This window comes from Podarcis gaigeae (genome assembly GCF_964106915.1).
Source record: "Podarcis gaigeae genome assembly, chromosome: 15".
NCBI lineage: Eukaryota > Metazoa > Chordata > Lepidosauria > Squamata > Lacertidae > Podarcis > Podarcis gaigeae.
The window spans coordinates 15,548,876-15,564,497 of record NC_139692.1 but is presented as its reverse complement, the minus strand read 5'-3'; the positions used below and the strand labels follow the sequence as shown (position 1 = coordinate 15,564,497).

General features: G+C 42.5%; 1 long non-coding RNA gene across 2 annotated transcripts in view; it reads right to left on the bottom strand.

Moving 5' to 3' along the window:
* The window catches only part of LOC310832269, a 40,489-nt gene that overhangs the window by 18,953 nt on the left and 5,914 nt on the right, over positions 1-15,622 (bottom strand). Inside the window, exons 2-3 of one of the 2 annotated variants that reach the window (XR_014558227.1) lie at positions 5,211-5,298; positions 4,159-4,249 (exon numbers count right to left, since the gene is read on the bottom strand). This is a non-coding gene — a long non-coding RNA (uncharacterized lncRNA). Of the gene's footprint in view, positions 1-4,158; positions 4,250-5,210; positions 5,299-15,622 lie in introns of those variants that run through there. The other variant, XR_014558226.1, reaches the window with a different exon arrangement.

The following is a 15,622-nucleotide window of genomic DNA, read 5'->3' as shown; positions in this document are numbered from 1 at the left end:
GAGCTTTAAGAAGGATATTGACACACTGAAATGTTCCCAACAAAAGACAGCAAAGATAGTGAGTCCTTTGAAGAAAAACTGAAGGAGTTGCCTCTGTTGAGCTGGAAAAGAAATGATTAAGATGGGTAATGACAGCCTTCTTCAAAAATTTGAAGGGCTGCCACATCTACAATTATGGAGCATATTGGTTTTCTGCTGTTCCAAAGGTAGGACCTATACTAATAGGCATTGCTCTTTTTTTCTAAAAAAATGTTTAGGGGTACTTTCATTTTCCTACTCATATTGAAACACTGCCCTTTAATGAGGCCAAATTTAGATTCACAAAATGTTTAGGGGTATGCATACCCCTGCCCCCCCCGAAAAAAGCACTGGTAATAGGTTCACATTGTATCCCACCAAGTCTGACTCAGAGTTGACCCACTGAAATTAAAGACCCTAACTTGGCCATGTCCATTAATTTCATTGGGTCTATTCTGAGTAGGGCTAACATTGGATAAAATGCTAAGAAAGGGGATTTCAACTTAAACATGAAGAAGAATTTCCTAACCATAACAATAAAGATTTGATTTGATTTCCTGGTGAAACAGAGCAGTCAACATGTCTTTGCTTTTAAGCAAAGAGTGAGTGGATGATTGACTATCAGGGATGCCATGGGAATGGGTTTTCCACATTGGCAGGAAACTGGAGGAGATGACTACTAAGGTTACTTCCAACTCTGTGGTGGAATGGAGCAAGGAGACCACAAGAAGCATCATCAAGGGTATGAGTGGATAAGCACAAGGTGATGTAGCTCTGGAAGCTCCAAAAAAAGTTTGAGATTAATGGGTGCCAGCCAAAAATCCATACCTGAAGCTTCAGAGGCAGCCATATGTTGCATCCCATTGGTTCCAAAGGGTTTATTTTTCAGAAGAAGTGGAGGCAAAACACTCATTAAGTTTCAAAAATATTGAAACATCTCCAATCTTCAGTACCAGCTGGAGAGGACTCAAGTAAGGAAAAGGGGGAAAGAAGCAGGTAGGGGAGTAGAGAGAGCGCGTAGAAATAGTTTTCATTGGCTTCTTGTATTAGAAAATGGAGAAGAACATCCAACCAGGAGGAACTGTGAGAGATAGCTCTTTGTGATATTACTAGACAATCAACCAGAGAAGTATGGTTCTCTTACTTTTTCCCTTTTTGAGATAGCAAATTGACAGACCTGCCTCTACTGATCTCACTGTCTGTAGGCATTGCCCCCCTTTACAAATTCCTTCCTTTCCTTGCACCCCTTCTACTAATTAATTGAATAATCAATAGTGTATAAGTGCTAATCTCTGTGCTCTCTCCTCTGGAAATGCCCGCACGGCATGTGTGCAAAGCAGGGATGTGGGATGGAGAGAACGCTTGGCTGGCAAGCTCCATCTCTCCCTCCAAATTTAGTTGTGATCTATATTCAAATGACAGTTTAATGAGCCTTTTCCTATTTCCAGAAACCTTATCACATCATTAAAGCATAGAAATGAATAATACATCTAGCAGTTGGATTAATCTGAACTCCAGACCTGATGCATCTTCAAAAGGATTGGCGAGGAAGAGAAAATTGAAGGAAGGGATGGAAGGAAGGAGGTTTCAGGGCACAGCAGAGAGGCTGTGGTGTCTGTTTAATCAAGCCACATAAATGCCTGCAGAGGTTTCCGATTCTTTTGTTGTATTATTGGTATTGGGAGAGGAGGAGGAGGTCTTCAACCTCCCTCCTTTCTGGGGGAGGCAATGAGTCAGTGCTTCTACTTCACTACAACTGATGGATGGTGCAAGCTGACACCTCCTCAATTATCTGGCCAAGGGGGAGCAAAAGCTTTTATATTCTACTTCACTGCTGCTCTTGGCCTCCTGCTCCTCTCCTGTCTTCTCCACCCCCCAACAATTGTTTTATCTATCTTTGTATATGTTTTTAAAGAACAGCTATATGTACATTCTGATTAGAATATGGGGGTGGGCAGAATGTCAGTCCCAGCGGCAAAATGCAACACCCCAGAACTTTCTATCTGGCCTCTTTGCAGGCTGCACATCCTCTCTCCAAACCACCGCATCCACTTGTCTTACTTTGCACCCCAAAAGTTTTTGTCTGGCTGAAATATGCCCTTGAACTGTGTTAATGCATCTTACTTCTCTGGATACAGTGAAGGGAGTGTGTGAAAAAACTAGCCTACTGTGCAGTCAAATTATCTGTCACATTCATTTTTGCCTTTTACCCTCAACCGCTGTGACACGTGACAATTGGAAGGTTGCACAGAAGTGAATATGGCCTTTGGGCTGAATAAAGTCCTCTACTCATGGAATATAGAATAATGCTGGAAATGACCTCAAAGGCTATCTAATCCAAGCCCCTGGAACTGGTCTGTGACCAAAATAATAAATTCATTCATTCAGTCCAAGCCCCACCCTGCCAATGCGGGGAATGCATTGCTCCAGCAACTCTGTGAGGTGATCATCCAATCTCTACTTATGAAAGTCTAGATTCAGGTCTGGCTTTTGGATGGGGTCCGGCAGGCTTCCGCTGACGTCTCACATCAGGTAGGTAGCAATGTTGGTCTGATGCAGTAAAAAAAAAAAAAAAAAGTCCAGTAGCACCTTAGAGACCAACTAAGTTCACATGAAAGCTTATACCTAGAACAAACTTAGTTGGTCTCTAAGGTGCCACTGGACTATTTTATAATTTTTTACTATGAAAGTCTGTAATGAAGGATGGTCCACCACCTTCACGACAGTCTGTTCCACTGTCAAAGAACTCAATCGGAAAGTCCTCCCTAATATTTACCTGAAATCCCCTGTCATGTAGTTTGAAGGTGTCACTTTTCACCTTGCCCTCTTGGTCAACAGATGTTGACTTGTCTGTCTCCAGGGCAAAAGAAAGAGGCGGTGGTGGACATCTCTCCTCTCCACTGTTCTGCTTACAAGCTGACCACTGTAAGAGGCAGAGCACCAGACCCAGTTGATAGAACACAACATGATAGTTCCTCCCCATTCCATCCACTTTATTTTGCAGCAAAGATAAATAAAGACAAACTGAGTATCTCCTGTTCAAGACAACATTGAAGTGGAGCAGAAGTGTCAGGAGGCTCAGGCAGTGGGATGGGAGAGAGAGATTAGAATCTTTGTAGGTGTTTGTATGACTGGCTGCATTACCATCAGATAAACGGAATGTTTAGGAAAGATGTTAAAGATAAAGGTTATGCTGACAAGAGTTCTAGATTTCAAACCGAGATTTTGGAAAATAATACAAAAACTCTGTCCAAAATGTATAAACAATTATTGGATTGGAACCTAGTTGACGAGGAAGTTAAGGCAGTAATGATACATTGGGCTAGAGATCTGGGTCGCAATATCTATTTCGAAGAGTGGGAAAAACTCTGGAACCAACACCTTAAATTCACGGCCTGTGTGTTATTAAAAGAGAACCTAATGAAAATGTTCTATCGCTGGTATCTGACCCCTGCAAAACTAGCAAGAATGTACGGATCTAGCAATAAATGTTGGAAGTGCAGGGAAAAGGAGGGAACTTTCTACCATATGTGGTGGGAATGCCAAAAGGTTAAAGGGTTTTGGGAGAGTATATATAATGAAATGAAGAAAATGTTAAAATATACCTTTGTTAAAAGACCGGAGGCGTTCCTGCTGGGTCTGGTGGGAAGGGAGATCAAGAAGAAAGATCATAAGCTATTCCAATATGCAACAACAGCAGCAAGGGTCTTAATAGCCAAAAATTGGAAATTAGAGGGTATACCGTCATTGGAGGATTGGAGATCGAAATTATTAGAATATGCGGAGAGGGACAGGCTGACAGGAAAAATCAGATACATAAAGGATCAGAGGTTTGTCAAAGACTGGGAAAGTTTCACAAAATATCTGGAAAATCTAATTGATGATCAGATAACTCTGGTGGGCTTCAAAGATGCTCTGTAAGAGGTAAAGGGTAATGTCCAAAAGGAAATGTACAAATGGAAATGACTTATGGCATTACAAACAAAGAAACGCAGAAATAATGTTTATTAGTAGTATGGACGATTCGTGGTAAGACTGAAGGAAGTCATCTTCTTATAGAATATGTAGAGAATTGTTATGTTTGTTTGTATTTTGATTTTGTAAACCAATAAAAATTATGCACAAAAAAAAAAAAAAAATAGAATCTTTGTAGGTGTGAACAATGGACAGTGTGGTGGGACTACACTGCTTCCCTGAACTCCCTCTTGCTGAGTCACTGCTTCATCCTGGGCTGGAGAGGCGGTGTGGCAAGGTGGATGTGAGATCAACATGGCACAGATGCTCCAGCAGGTGTCCCAATTCCCCCCCCCCCCAACAATGTCAACCCTTCATGCTGATCATGGATAAATGGATAGACAGACATCAAACACCATCGGGTCCATCTGCTGCATCAGCATGCTTGAGGTTGATCATCAAGATCGGCTTGCACATCTCTAATGAAGGAAAGGCCACTGAGGGACGCCCCCCTTCTGAGGCAGTCTGTCTCACCGTCCAACAATTTGTACCCTCAGGACTTACTTAATATTTAGCTGATATTCCCTTTCTTGTAATTTGAGCCCATTAGCTACTGTTCCATTGCCTAGGTGACAGCCTTTAAGATATTTGAAGATGTCAATCATCATCACTATTTGAAGCTGTTAGGCACTCGCTACACAAAAAGGTCTCTGAGCGACTTGCAACATATTTAAGAACATAAGTAAAAAAATACATTATAATAAAAAACACATTTACAGAAAAAACATTTACACAGAAACATATTCAGTTCATAAAAAACACACAAGTAACCCCCAATAACAGCGCCAGAAAGCTTATGCAGCACAACTACCAGCAAACATTACCATCATAGTCCAACAAAAACCTGGAGGGGAGGTAAGGTTTTACCTGGCACCAAAAAATACATCACTGAAGGCACCAGGTAGGTCTCACTGGGGAGAACATTCGACAGATGGGGATTTCACGACTAAAAATGCCCTCCCTTGCCATCATCTTCCTAAAGAAAGACTTCAGATGATGATCTAAGGGTAGAAGAGATTCATATCAGGAGAGGTTGTCCAGAAGATGTTGAGGTACTGGGGCATAAAGATGGTTCAATAGGAAAGAAATAAAAAATAAAATAGAGGATATGCTTTAATTTACCTCCATGGCGTTGTTTTATCACCATCCCTCTAACCTGCTTGTAAAGACCTTCTTACCATTGGAAACTTTCTCCATCTGTGACACCAGGCCTTCATATGCATCAGGTGTGCCATAAGCACTGGTCCTTCCAATAATTATGAGTTCCTTTGAAATTCAAAACACACTTTTTATTATTATTCCACTTTGAAATGGGGTTCATCATTCTGTTTTTCAGTTTCCCGAGTGCGAGAGAGGCTAACCTCCAGGCATCTTTTTTAATTAGCAGGGAGACAATGTGCTCATTCCTGCCTCCCTTATTCCTGCTTGTACAACACAGACAGAAAAAAACCTTTTTATAATACAACAAGCAACCTCTAGGTCACAGCTGGTTACAAGAGAGGGAAAGAGGAGAGAGAAATGAATGAGCCACACAAACAACAACACAAGATACTTAATTAGATTAGGTCCAAGATGGGTTTATTCTTTTACTTACTTCAAGATGTACCCAGTTTGTCCCGTAAGGGACAATTCCATTTTAAAAGCACCTCTATGTTTCACGCAAGCCAACCAGTCATGTAAATTCTGCCTCAGCTGACCTGTGCTGAGGATCACCAGATGGGAGCACACTGCATGGAACCAGGCCCCGAAACAAATTTATTTGTTCCCTGGTAAGCATGGAGGAGGAATTCAATACATTTCACACTGAAAGGTGAAACTACATAATTTCCACTTCCTGAAACAATACCTAAACCAATCTGCAGTCATTCTATGGAAGCTGCACTTCTCTGAATTTTGCAGGGCAGTTCTCCATCCAAGTAATATGTACAAGTATATATATACTAGTCTGGAGTGTGCATAGAAATGCTTATATTGGGGGGGGGGGAGACACATATAAAGATGCATCATAGTAGGGAGGTTGCTTGCAAAAATAAGTATATTAGGCAAAGCTATATACAAGAGAGACAGTGTGGTGCAGTGGTTAGAGTGTCCAGCTCGGACCCAGGAGACCAGGGTTCAAATCCCCACTCAGTCATGAAGTTCACTGGGTTAACTTGGGCATTGCCTCTTAGCCTACACAAGGCTGTTGTGGGAATTACAGTAAATGAGGAAGGGGAGACCATGCATTCTACCTTGAGTTTCTTGAAGAAAAAGATGGGATAGAAATGCTACATATGTATATAGTAGGGCAGTTATGGTACTTCTGGTTGTGTGTGCTTTCCTTCAACTTGAGACTGCAACTTTTGAATACAGGTATCCCATAGTCTTTAAAAAATAATATCCCCCCCTCTCTGTATGTTAGCTTGAAAACATGCAGTGCATGGCTAAAGCAGGCAGAACAGCAGAGGTGGGGTGAAAAAGAGTGCAAGAGAACAGCAGGTGGCTTTGCAGTGCAGAATTATAATCCATTAACAGAGTTAGGCAGGGAGTGCATCTTCACTCCACACAGTTTCTGTCAGTAGTAACCCATGTGGAAAAGAAATATTGAAAGAGAAGCTTTAATTCAGCTGATTTCAATAAGTGCGCTTTGCATAGTGAGATCCAAGGCGGACTGTGGTCTTTTTTCTTTTCTTTTTGCAGGCAGAGGTCCAGAAATACTGCAGATCTGATCTGAAAGGTCCGCTCCTACTCAGCAGGGGAATGGGGCTTTGTCTGCAGAACTCTATGACAAAACACAAAGTCTGGTGTTGGAGGTAGAAGAAGACAACTTCTTAGGTGCAGCAGCATGGTTACAAGCCCAGGCTTTAGGGGCAAGCATGGGGATAAAACGAAGATCATGGCCACTGGGCCCATCACCTCCTCGCAAATAGAAGTGGAAGAAATGGAGGCAGTGAGAGATTTTACTTTATTGGGCTCCATGATCACTGCAGATGGTGACAGCAGCCACAAAATTAAAAGACGCCTGCTTCTTGGGAGAAAAGTGATGACAAACCTAGGCAGCATCTTAAAAAGCAGAGACATCACTTTGCCAACAAAGGTCCGTATAGTAAAAGCTATTGTTTTCCCAGTAGTGATGTATGGAAGTGAGAGCTGGACCATAAAGAAGGCTGATCACCAAAGAATTGATGCTTTTGAATTATGGTGCTGGAGGAGACTCTTGAGAGTCCCATGGACTGCAAGAAGATCAAACCTATCCATTCTGAAGGAAATCAGCCCTGAGTGCTCACTGGAAGGACAGATCCAATAGACTCCAATACTTTGGCCACCTCATGAGAAGAGAAGACTCCCTGGAAAAGACCCTGATGTTGGGAAAGATGGAGGGCACAAGGAGAAGGGGACGACAGAGGACAAGATGGTTGGATAGTGTTTTCGAAGCTACCAGCATGAGTTTGACTAAACTGTGGGAGGCAGTGGAAGACAGAAGTGCCTGGCGTGCTCTGATCCATGGGGTCACAAAGAATCGGACACGACTAAGCAACTAAACAACAACAACATGGGGGTAAAAAGCAACACAACATGAGTGAAGGCAAGCTCATGTGTCATGCCCAACTACTTGCACCCTGTCTGAAAGCCACTTGATTGCCAAAGTCCCACACAATTGTTTCATCTCACATGGTTCAGACATACCCCCTTGCTGCATGGAAGTAGTAATCATTTATTGCTTGGAGGGAAATTCTCTTAAATGTATTATCCCTGATTTTTTCAATATTGCTTGCAAGAACGTTCTTCCATTTCTTGTTTCTATTACCATCTGCTGCACCTTCTCATTCACTTTCTTTAATTAAATTAATTTGCCCTAAGTGGTGCCATGCTGTAGCTAAATCTGATTGTCTATGTAGCTTAGTGATGTCCTGTTCACTGCCTGGTCCCTGATTGTCTAGGCTAGGGCTTCCTGCGTGCCTAATCAAGCAAGCACTGCCTTCAGTCTCAACTGTCTTGACTGACCTAATTTGCTCTTAGTGATGTCATCATGTTGCCAAATCCAAGTGGCTACTCAGCCTTGTGGGAACCCTGATTGACCGAGGTCACTCATGGTGCAAATCCAGGAAAAAGGAAGTAGAACCAGGTGGTGAAAATTGTGGTAGCTAAGATAAATTCAAGAGGCTTTGCAAAGTTGAATGAACATGTCTACATTGGGCCCAAGTCACTGTTTTCAGCCTGACAAGTGGAAACTGGAAATATTTGCAACAGTCCAAGTGCAATCCAGAATAACCTCACTTGAAGGCTTTCAGCAAATCTCTATTTTTAAATTATTATTCTTATTTTGCTCAGCTGCTCATTGAGACACAGGAAACAACGGTGAATTACCCCCCAAGATCTTGCGCATGTGTGGGTGCAACTTTTTTAAAAAATGTAAGAGCAACCGCAGATATTTTGGGGGTGGGGTGGGGGAGTGCAAATAAAATCAGGATCACAGCACTGAGGGAGGGGATTAACCCCCTTTCTCCATGCTATTTTCCTCTTTAAAATTGCCCCACATCAAAGATGCTACTTGCCTGGTGGACAGGGAAAAACATCATGTAAGAGATGGCTATGAATCAGTCTATTTTCAATCTGTGTCAGTTTCACATCTGTTCATTCATAAATCTGTTCCATGCCATTTCAGTGTCAATCTGTGATTTTCAAGGAACGTACAAAATGTACATTATTTTGCACGCATTTTATCCTAAAATATACATTGCTGTATTCATCTTACCCTAAAATACACATTTTATGTGGATTTTAACCTAAAGCATACATTTTTTATGTGCATTTGGTACATTATTTGAGCCAAGAAGTGTTTAGCAAAAGTCACTGGAGTGTGAAAGCCAACTCATAACTGCATTCTGCTCTGGGTATTAGTCTGGGAAGTGCAAACCAGGTCACATCCCTTTAAAATACAGATGAAATGAAATCCTCAAGCATCCCTAAAACAAATAAAAGATGGCATTTGTGTGTCTATGGGTAGAAGACTGGATGAGCTTTGTGTTGTACGGTGCTTTTCCACAGTTAAAGTGCTCCACAGATGATCAATGACAACTGTATCCAACATCATGCAGGTTTTCAGAACTACTCTGCATCCTATTATATGACTCCATGTTTAAATACCAAAATAATACATTACAGTCATGATTGCAATTAATGAATTAATGAATTATGGATTCCAAATTGCGAGGTCGTGATGTAACAACCTGTGAATTATAAATTAAGTGAATTATTGCAATTGGTCAAAGTTCATTGAAACTCTCCGAAGGGAAAGGATTTAAATCCAAATGTGTATCGCAGGTGGAGAAAGGGAGAGCACTCAAATTCACTTCATCAGTTTGAGGAGAAAGCTCTTTGTTTTAGCAGCTGCAGCGATAAAAATCTAATTGAACAGTCAGACAAAAGCAATGCAAAGTGTGTTAACCTTAAGTTCTCCAGGATTACATTCCCAGTTCTATGTAACATGCATTCAATGGAATCTTTAGTCTCTTCCTTCTCCTCTGTAAAGGCCCTACAAGTTGTGGCTGCCACATGGTAGCTGTCAGCAGCTCACCCCCGAGACCCAGTGATATTTAAGGCAACATCTCCTATGTGTACATTTCCTATACTAATGAATATTGCAAATTACTAAGGGTTGTATCCCTGTGTGAGTGGCATTCCACTCACAAAACAGGACGTACCCCGTCATCCCCTCTCCCTGCATACCCCTAAAATTTTCTCCATGGGGTCCCTTGATCCTCTAGAACAGATTTTGCAGGGGTGCAAGGGAAAGGAGAGGATGGGGAAAATCTGTTGCACAGAATTATGTTGCCTATACCTTCCTGATACCTTCTGATTGATTATCAACTGTTTGACTGACTCCTCTTAACAAATCCTCTCACTCTCTCACACCAGTCTAGCCCAACCCACAGACTTATCTTCTCTGTCTCTTCTAACTTCAGACTGTCTTCTCAACAACTCTAACTCCCTCAAAAAACCTCTGTGCTTAAACCTTAAAGGTAAAGGTAAAGGGACCCCTGACCATTAGGTCCAGTTGTGACCGACTGGGCTTGCAGCGCTCATCTCGCTTTATTGGCCAAGGGAGCCGGCGTACAGCTTCTGGGTCATGTGGCCAGCATGACTAAGCCACTTCTCACTGAAGTGAGAGCAGCTCACGGAAATGCCGTTTACCTTCCCGCCAGAGCGGTACCTATTTATCTACTTGCACTTTGACGTGCTTTTGAACTGCTAGGTTGGCAGTTTAAACCTTTTACACAGTTAACTCTGATGCCTGGGTTCCCATTGGTTAGTCATTTTACAATTAGTTAACCCTTTCCCTATGAACCCAGTATGATGTCACACACAGGAGGACAAACGCCACAGACCCCCTCCCTAATATTTTATTCAAGTTGTCACCCCTGTGATTTGTATATACAGTATGCAGGGACTCAAAGAGGGTATATTTGGCATTAAGCATCTGGAATAGCTCCCAAGAGAGATATACTTGGTCCCATCATTGCTCACTTTTATAGGAATAGTGACTACAATTCTATTCCAGCAACAAGCTGAAATAGAATAGAAAGCCCCCAGTCTGGGGGGGGGGGTGAGCTCAGGTGGCAGTGACACAAGAATAGGTCTGGCATCAAATGACCTTCCTGGCCTTCAAATTAGCATGATTTTCTGATGGCAAGGAGCAAACATGTACTCAAAAGATAGAAACTTTCTGCACTTCTAAAACTGTAGGCCAAATTCGTGGCTAGTGTAATTCAACTTAATATGAAGGAATTACCTTTGATGGAATTAATGACATTTTTTTCCTAATTGCCTCGGCTGTTGGCCCTATCTGGTGGGCTAGGTTTGAGCATCTGTTTGGATTTTGAAGCATCCCATTCCAGATGTCCCCTCTTTATACAGTGATTAGGACTGTGGCAGGTCTTAACACTTTCCTTCCCTCAACTGAGGTAGAAGGAAAGAATATTTTCAGTCATTTTCGTCCCTAGTCTTGCTTGACAGCCAGAACAGTGTGTCTCTCATATATATATGAATATATATATATATATATATATATATATATATATATATATATATGAATATATATGACAAATGGTTTGGTTGTGTCGTAATCCACACATTTCCCTATGAATACTGTATTTGTATGGAACACTATAAAATCTGTCCAAAAAAAAAGGCAGTAAGTTTGATATTGAAGGTATTCCTTCTAAGAATTCGGCATTTTTATTCTTAAATGATACCATTTTAGTGGCAGATGATGTCTGGATCTGAAGGCTGGTTTGATCCTCAAGAGACAGGTGACATTTTAACATCTTTTGCATGCAAGTCATGGAGGTATCTTATATTTTAAAATGTAAGAATCTCCACTCGGTTTGCCCACGCATTGCAAACCCCCAAGTACTCTCTCACTGGGCTGCGAGTTATATCCAACTAACATGTACTTGGAATAGACCCATTAAAATTAATTGTCCTACATTAGTCATCTCCATTAACTTCAATGGGTCTGCTCTGAGTAGGACTCATATTGGCTGCAACCCTTTAATTAACCCCCACAAACCTCACTTTTTTTGGTTGCTTTTCACTGATTTGATATTGCTTTGCTTTGTATTTTTGGCTACTATTATATTTTGTTATTGTTTGTATGTGTGTGTTTAATGATGCTCTGTTTTTGGTTTATAACCTTGCTGTTTGATGCTTATTTCTCCCCCTCAAAAATAGAAAGGATATGTGTGTGTGTGACTAGACAAGCAAGTGTTCACTATCTGTTGGTAAATACATTGCTCTCCCCACAGGAGGATTGGTTCAGATGAAATATTCACCACCCATCAAAGGTGTGTGAAATTCCTATCACTTCCCTTCAAAAAGAAACCCCTGCAGGTGTTTTGCCCAAGTGTGCAGTCAGAGGTGTCACAGTCATAGTACAGCCATGTGGAGGCCTATGCCACATGCCCATCTGAATATTTTAACAGTCGAAATAATGGGGACCTTTGTGCTTATGAGTTGCTCCCCTTCCCTGCATTCTGCGGTACCACTAGTTCTTCACAAACCTTCCCCAAAAATGCTACAACTCTGACACACAGTAAGGGCTCATCTATATTTCCTTTTGCAGCATGTTTCTAGACACAGATCTGGGCTTTAAAGCTCTGTGTCCAAGTATGGGGTTTTTTTGGTCCCAGACCTTTACCCATGAAAACCCGGCACAAACAACAAATGGGTTTCTGTGGATGGCTGTTTGCTCCCATTCAGTGGTAAAATGAGAGTTTTTCCAGGGAAAATGCTTAAAGGGAAAACACACACACACACACACACACACAGAGAGAGAGAGAGAGAGAGAGAGAGAGAGAGAGAGAGAGAGGTGGAGCTTTAAAGCACGAATGTGTGCCTGGAAAGTGTGGTGCAAAAGGAAGTCTGGATGAGCCCAAAGTGACTTAGTAGCATGGAGCAGTTGCCAGGCTAATCCAGGATATAGTCCTGGCACTAGCTTCAGGCACAGCTAATCTCCCCGCCTGCCTCACCAGAGGTGGTGTGACATGGACACAGCTGCCAGTATTGGGATGGAGTGAAGAGGATGAGTGAAAGATAAGCAGCAAGGGATATTGTCAGAAGCCAGGCTGACAGGCAGGAATATCCCTGTTCAGCCGTTAAAAAACAAATTAAAGGAAAAAACCAGCTACATCTTCTCAGATGGGATGGTGCAGAGACCCAGAAAAACCAAGCTTACTAATTCTGCACCTTCATATCTTGTCATAGAACCGAACAAACATAGTCCAACAGCTCTTACAGCCTTGGTCCTAACCTTGTTTACTTAAATGGAAATTCAACTTATTTCAATAGGACTTACTTTCAAGTAGTTTTCCCAGTAGTGATGTATGGAAGTGAGAGCTGGACCACAAAGAAGGCTGATTACCGAAGAATTGATGCTTTTGAATTATGGTGCTGGAGGAGACTCTTGAGAGTCCCATGGACTGCAAGAAGATCAAACCGATCCATAGTCATGAAGAGTCATGAAGAGTCAGACACGACTAAGCGACTAAACAAAACAACTTTCAAGCATGCACATTTAAGATTTTTATTTGTTTACATCACCGGTAGACAATGCAGTGCCCCACACATGCTCCTGGACTACAACTCCCATCATCCTTGATCACAGCTAATGGCTGATGGGAGCGGGAGTCCAATAACATCTGGAGGGCACCATTTTGACAATCCCTGACTATCCTTAGAAGTCACTGCGGTGGGAAGAAACTTTATTAAAATATAGGGCTGGCACCAATTAAATAAATCTTGGCTGGTTTTTTGCATGAGTTTTTGTTTATTTCTTACTTGATCCAATCCACATATAACTGCATACAAAATAATAGTTCTAATGGGATGAAATGCAAGATCGCTTTGTCCTTTGCTCACTCTCAAGAAGGAATACCTCTACTAAGATGATGCCTGCCATCTGCAGTGTTAACTAGTACTTGCATTAATATTTTAAAAAGATAATAATCTGCGGGCTGATTTTTTCTGGGCACCTTTTTAGTCAATCCAAATGTTTCTAATTGATTAATCTAACTGATTGATTGATCTAACACTGCAGCTGTAATAATCACAATTCTTTTCCTGTGACAATGGACAAAGCTCCATAGGGACATAAAGAAAGGGAGGGGGAGTTATTCTGTAATAGGGATGAAGGGTCTGTTATTTTTGTCTGTGTAAAGAAGCTAATTCAGTCTCCATAGGGGATGAGCAAAGCTCTAAAGGATTTGGGCGTTATATGATCAGAGGGAATAAATGTCCTAAGGCTCATCTGCTTTATTTAATACTTATCCCAACAGACTCCTGCTGCTTCGAGGAAGCAATTTCACTTAGTGGTGCATATCTTACCAGGACAGGCCCTCCCTTTTACGACATTTTGACAGTTTCCAGGTTGCAAACATATTGGTCAGGAATGAATTTCAGGGGGCGGGGGAAGAGTCTCACAGAAATGAAGATTTAATTGCACATTTCAGAAATTGCAGATGCACAATCTTATGTTCTCAACCATGCTCTGTGACCAAAATGATTTCCCCACCTCTAATATGGGTTCTTCCTTCCTTCCTTTTCAAGTCAAGCATATCCAGGACCTGAATTGAGGCACTCTAAGTCTGCATGGGGACGCAGGTGGCGCTGTGGGTTAAAGCCTCAGCACCTAGGACTTGCCGATCGAAAGGTCGGCGGTTCGAATCCCTGCGGCGGGGTGCGCTCCCGCTGCTCGGTCCCAGCGCCTGCCAACCTAGCAGTTCGAAAGCACCTCCGGGTGCAAGTAGATAAATAGGGACCGCTTACCAGCGGGAAGGTAAACGGCGTTTCCGTGTGCGGCTCTGGCTCGCCAGAGCAGCGATGTCACGCTGGCCACGTGACCCGGAAGTGTCTCCGGACAGCGCTGGCCCCTGGCCCCTTGAGTGAGATGGGCGCACAACCCCAGAGTCTGTCAAGACTGGCCCGTACGGGCAGGGGTACCTTTACCTTTACCTTTAAGTCTGCATGACTGCAGAAGAGTAAAAGGAGACAGATTGGAGGAGAAAGGCCATGTTGCTGCTTTTCCATATTCTACCAAAACAGCCTGTCAGAACCTTGTTTTCCCAGATGTTGTTGGGCTATAATTCCCACCAGCCCTGGCCATCAGGCCATGCTGGCTGGGGCTGATGGGAATTGTAGTACAACAATATCTGGGGAACCAAGGTTGGAAAGGCTGCACTATAACATCACTTCTATGTAGCCCATTGGTCTTTCTTGACCTGGATTGTTCTCTTTATAAATACCTCTCATTAGGCTTGGGCATTTGCCTTGTCAACAGCCCTTGTGCATTGTATGGTTGGCTTCCAAGTTTTGGTCTGTGCATATTCCTCTTTCCCAGACTGCCAGCTCTTTTGTTTGTCTGTCTCCCCTCTTCTCTCTTGCTTTCTCATCACAAGGAGCTAGCCACCCGTCAAAGGAGTCCTGATGCCAATGCTAAACCAAAATTTCTCAAAATATTCATTTTCCTTGGGAAATTTCCTCTTTATCACCTCACCACGCTCTTGAGAAAAATGAGGCCACTTTACAGAATTTTCATCAAAACATTTCTTATTTATTTTGTGTGGCAACCACTATTGGAAGCTCTTGCTGTGCTAAGTCTGTAAGTCCATCAGTTTCCTGACTCCTTGACCTCATTTGCCCCCCCCCCCCAAAAAAACCTGAGCTATTGGAGCACTTGACACATCTCCGGTGCACGAGTGAGAAGAATTTAAGAAAGCCTTTCTTTCCCTGACAACGAAAACTCATTTGCTCCTTTGAAAAGAAACCCAAACAACCTCTCTCTCATATTCAAGATAGGAGATGCAATCTCCCTGAGGGGAGAATGAGCAATTAATACAAGAAAGATTGCAGGAGCGTGTCGTCGCCTGGGTCTTTTGCAAAACGCTGCTCCCATAAAGGCGCAACTGCGACCTTCGAAGAGCAATGGTGGGACACATCCCCAAGTATGGAACAGGTTTACCTGCAGCAGCAGCCTGGACTTTGCAGGCAGAGCACAGGGGAGCCCTCTCTCCAGCCTACCCCCCTGTATCTATTCAGCGAGCTCCATTTTCGC